Below are 6,005 nucleotides of genomic sequence, written 5' to 3'. Positions count from 1 at the left end.
GATTGGGTATATCTTAAAGTTTCACCCATGAATGAGATTTGGTAAGAAGGGGAAGCTTAGTCCCCGGTATATTGGCCTTTACAGAATTCGAAAAGGGTAAGTAATGTAGATTATGAGTTGGAGCTACCACATGAGTTAGCCACGGTTCATCCGATGTTTCACATCTCTATGTTAAAGAAGTGAATGGGCGATCCTTCATTGATCATACCAACTGAAGATATTAGGATAAAGGATAGTTTATCTTATGAAGAGATTCCGGTTAAAATTATAGATCGCCAAGTTCGCAGGTTGAGAACAAAAGAGGCAGCATCAGTCAAAGTCCTTTGGAGGAACCAATTTGTTGAAAAAGCTACTTGGGAAGCTGAGGAGGATATGAAGAAGAGATATCCACATCTCTTCAAATTCGGAGAAGTTCTGAATTATGGTACAAATCCTTTCTTAGTATTTATTTATAAGTTGGCATGTTGTTTTGCATTTGCTTGTGGGTGCTTGAACTGAATGTTGCATGTTACACCTTTAGCCTAGTAAGAGTAATCTCATTCGAGGATGAATGTTCCCAAGGGGGAGATATTGTAACATCTCGCAATTTTAAATAACTAGGAAGAAGCTAATAAATGGAAATAGTCATTTTTGGAAAGAATGAAAATCTAGAAATTTTGTTAAGTTAGAATAAATTGAGTTTTGGCCAACTTCAAACGGCCATAACTTCTAGCTCATGATGAGTTAGAGGTACTTCCAGATATGGTAGGAAATCTCATGGAATGATCTTTCCAACGCGCTGATGTTGCACGATTCCGAGTTCGTATAAGTGAGTTACCCTTTGGAAGTTGAGGCGTTGAAATAAGGAAAGTCCAATCCAGATTTTGAAAGGGTAGTTTGGTCTTTTCCTTGCCCAATCATTTTATTTCGTTTTTGGTAATTAAGTTAGGGTCTAATCAGAATTAGATTAGTTTACGCTTTTATGAAAAGATGCTAGGGCTTGGAGAAAAGAGAAAAGAGAAAAGAAGAGGAGAAAGGAGAAGAGAAGCAAGATTCGTCAAGATCGTCGAGTTTAGCTTGTGGATTTCATCGGGGGTGATCCCTGCAAGGTATGTGAAATCACATAACATTGGGTTAGTTCACACACGCGCCAATCATGATTCAATTTCAGCGAAGCTATTAGATTTGAAAGTAAATCCTTGACTTCTTGATGAAATTCGTTTGAATTCTTGTGGGTTGTGTTATAGGAGTTTTCTTGAGATTGATTCATGTTGTTAGTTATGTTTTTCGAGTAGAATCTGATATATACTGAGGGTACAAATGATTCTAAGTGTTTGGGGAAAGAGCCATGGAAGTTTAGAGGGTTTAGAGATGATATATATTAACTTGTAACGAAGATAAACACATTATTCTATGAAATAAGAACATAATTACGAACTAATATGCTTCTAGACAAAAGGTGTTGATATTGTATCCAAAAGGAGAGATAATTGTGACAATTAATTAAGAATAGGATAGGCCATTACAGAAAGCTTCTTAACTAGATGAATATATAATATAATATTAACTAAATGATGTAAAGAAAAGTCAACAGTGAACTAAATGAAATGATTGCTAAACAAAATTGCACAAAGGCATGAAAGCTATGGTGGAAAACTATCATTTTAGTGTATCTAGATATGGCTCTTAATATTCACAATTCATCTTTAAGAAATCAACAAACTACCAGGAATGCTTCTAAATAGGCAATCCAACTTGTAATTAAAGGAGAATTGAATAAAATAACCACAAATGAAGCAAGGATGAGTAAATTGACATGTGATAGTGGACTCAAAACATCAACCCCAAACTTCATCATTAACATGTGGAAATCAAAGAGAAAAAATTAAAAAAGAAAAGGGGCACAACTCATTGCAACACTAAACTAATACTTATATGTTCGCAACCTATCGAGACTTATTAAAGATGAAAGACGAAGATCATGTGCATCACAAATAGGTACGATAATAGTGATTTCTTTACCTAACATATCAATTTAAAGGGACAAGAATGTGACTTAACCAATCACATATACAATAATTAAATTCACATGGCAAATAGGATCACTTATGATAAAGGAAAAAGAAAGGCTACTCCAAATTTTAGTGGAAAAACAAGGATTCAAATACTTTGCAACTTGATGGGTAATAAGTACTTATAATGTATCAACAATAAACAGTGATGATTTTATGCAATAACACAATATGAGATCCCATCATATTTTAGTACGCATTTCGGAGTTAAACAGCCTACTAATAAAACACAGGACCGTGGAAAGGCGTATACGCTACTTTAATACTCTATGGATTTCACATTTAAAACTGTAAATAGTAGACATCTTTCGACCAAAGTCTAAACAAAAGGATGTTCATACTCGACTCATACACGACATACTAAGCAGTAGGACAATCAAGAAGTTGTCAAATGGGTAACGAACTGCTATGGCTAACCAACAATGGATGAAACAAACTTCAACTTCTATATTAACTAACTTTAAGATTCCCTCTTCGTTTTGGAAAACAAATGACACCAAAAGTAGTGAAATGAATGAAGCTCGAAGACAACAAAAACAAAAGATGACAGAGATTTCACCACATCCAGATAAGCAGATAAATAATGCAACAGATCCAAGCAAAGAATAAGAAGCAACGATACAAACTGCAAAATGGCAAAATTTGTAGTCCAACAGTTAGACTAAGCCACAACATCTCTCAAGAACACATGTATCACATTATTATCACCAACCAAGTAGCATTTAACGACAAACAACCACAGAATAAAGACTTTCCGATATGGAAAACGTCACATTGAAAAAGAGATAAAAATGATGATGTTATCGTGAGAGGAGCATTTACCTTTCTCTGGGTAGTGACTGGGACAGCAACGGGCTTGAGAACAGCGATTCTTCCACCGAAAATCCAAATATGAACAACAAATAAGAAATTTGGGCAGAATTAGAGCGACTACCTTTTCAGAATTTAGAATTAACGAACTAAATGTGAAATTCTAAAGTGTAAAATGACTATTTGCCCAAAACTCAAACTCCGAAAAAAACCTTCCCATTCACTTGAGCGTAAAGGGTTATTTATAGGGGAAATTGAGCGATTTAGGGGGAAATTTGTTGGAAAATTCAAACAAAAATTTGAATTTCTTTTGCTATTTTCGAAGCAACAGTAAAGGGGATGGGAAAATGTTGAATTTCGCGAAAAGGGGACGAAGAAGTGATCGATTAGGTTGCTAGGGTTATGGGTTTAAAGATGGGTGACGTACGGGTTTGGTACAGCTCGCTATTTGGCTGTTGTCCGCGATTTTTGGGTTGCTGATCTGCTTCACTCACTGCGCATGAAGAAGACGACGACCAGTATGGGCAGTGGGGTCAGGGTACTCTTTCTGCGTGAAAAGGAAGAAGAACGAAGAGTACAGGGATCGTTTTGTATGCGTATTGTATTGGGTATTGCTGATGAGTTGTTGTATGCAATGTATGATTGTATTGAATCGGGTATAGGTTTAGGAAGTGGGCTGCTGGTAAGGAATTGGGGAATTAATCTAGTAGGTATGGGCTGGTTGTATTGGAATGTATGGGTTGTTAATTGGGTCAATGATATCGGCCTAATTTGGTTGAAAGGTGAGCTGAATATTGAGGTTTGGAGTTTTGGAATTGGCCAAATGTATTGTAATTGTAGCCCATTAAAATTTGAAAAGTAGCCAAATTGAGTTGATTCAGCGAATTCGGCTAAAATTTAAATAGGATGAATTAATTTAATTAATTAACGAGCTTCTTAATCTTAACGAAATATAATAATCAATTTAATTACAAACTAATTAACTGGGAATTATAACTATAACTTACGGTAAATTGATAAAATATTTAACTAAAAATGTAAAATCTTTTGTGATGATTTTTAAAATAATAATAAAATATACTAAATGTATACATAATTATATAAAACACATATATTGTTTAAAAATTATAAAAATGATACAACTATTTAAAATAACTTGAAAATTATATTTTTGAAATTTTATAAAACTAACTATTTTAAAACGTTTGAAATTGAAGAAGCTCGAGGAGTAATATACAATGTGGAGGTCCAAAATTGGGTGTCAACAAGGGTCATACTTTTTAGATGATTCCTTTAGTGCTTTTTAGCATAGACTAGTGGATACACTTAGTAGTTCAGGTTCTATACCCTCGGCAAGGTATAGGACGGCCCTGGCAGCGTGAGGCAAAATGTTGTATCATCACAATAGCTCTTAAGTGATGGTTGTCGGTTAGAGTATAGTGTTTTTTATCATTATAAATATGCATAGAGTCGTCCGTTGAGTTAAGTAAGTCAGGCCAATGGTTCGCTTGGGGCCAGCAATGGTTCTCGAGTGCCAATCCCGCCCAGGGTGTAGTCTTGGGGCATGACAGTAAGTTGATGAGATATTGAGATTATGAGATTGGTATATGGACTGCGAGTCCCCGTGGGTTCTTGTCTGGAAGCTAAATGCTCGGCAAGGTGTATACGACAAGTTTTGCGACGACCTTGGTACCACAACATCATTCCATCATTTCACCATCTCATTGCATCACATTGACCGGTTTTTTTGTGTTGTGTAACTTGTTTATGTGTTGATTTAAGTATTATTGGCACCCTTGTGTGTTTACTTTACTCGCACCATTCTATAAAAATTGGTGGCACCAATGCCAGTATGAGACTTTTCTACATCCAGGTGGAAGCGTTAATGGTTTATTTCTTAAGTCTGTATAGTTGCTTATACTCAGTCGGTCTTACCTACTGAGTACATGTGGTTGTACTCACCCCCTACTTTTGTTATCCCTTGAATGCAGATCCTAGTCAGGGTGATCCTCATAGTGGTTGATTGGATCTAACAGAGTTCTCTTTTTTGGAGTTGTGGTAAGATCATGCCTTACTGATTGTCATTAGTCTCCATCTATCATTTAAAGTCTTTAATTTTCCTTTCAAAGACTTGAGATATATTTCAGATTCTAAAAATGTAATAGATGCTCTTTATACTTATGCTATCATGTTTTGGAGAAAGTCTTTGTTATTTTATATCATTTGTGGCCTGAATTCTCTACGGGCGTTTCGTTTGTGTTGTTATTTTGGCTTAGACACCTTTTTGGGGGTTCTCGGTGTGTGTGTCATCATGACCTCATTTTTTGGGTCATGAAAACTGTTGACACCCAATTTTGGACCTCCGCAATAAAAATTAATCATCGAGCTTCTTAAATTCCAAACAATTTGAAATAATTAGTTTTACAAAGTTCAAATATTTTCTAAGTTTTTTTAATTAATTTCATCATTTTTATAATTTTAAATAGTATATTTTATAAATATTCGAAAGTCATCAAAAAAAGATTCTGTTTATTTGAATATTTGGTTAATTAGTTTAATTATTCAATAGTTTATATTTTTGAGTTAATTAGTTCATAATTAAGTTGATTATTTTATTTCATTAGAATTAAGAAGCTCATTAATTAATTTACATTAATTTGTCTTATTTTAATTTTGGCCAATTTCAACCAAGTGCCTCAATTTGATCGAAATTGCAATTTTACGTGGTTATTTTCTTAATTCAAATCGACGACATTCTTGGTTATCTTTTCGGACCCAATTCTTATCCCAATTTTTCCAGCAAACCTAGCCCAAACTTTCATTCAACAATTGTCAGCCCAACACCAATTCCTCCACCAACCCGGCCCAAGACAAATCAAAAGAAACAGTTACAACAATACTACGATCCAAACGTACAGCAATACCAAAATAGTAACCGACCCTGTATTGTTCTTCTTCCTTGCGATAACAAACCCAGGAAATCGTGACCCAATCCAGGAAATCGCGAGCCCAGTGGATCTAAACCCGAACCAGCAGCCCATCCTCTCGTGCGTCGTCCTCTCCTCTCCGTACAAAGCAATCCAGGTGTTGCAATCTCAATGCTCGATTGTCCTTCTCGAGAAATCAGATGGCTCCCTTCATTTT

This window comes from Solanum tuberosum, unplaced genomic scaffold (genome assembly GCF_000226075.1).
Source record: "Solanum tuberosum cultivar DM 1-3 516 R44 unplaced genomic scaffold, SolTub_3.0 scf00029, whole genome shotgun sequence".
NCBI classification, from domain to species: domain Eukaryota; kingdom Viridiplantae; phylum Streptophyta; class Magnoliopsida; order Solanales; family Solanaceae; genus Solanum; species Solanum tuberosum.
The sequence above is the reverse complement of the archived record's forward strand: the minus strand, read 5'-3'. Positions refer to the sequence as shown.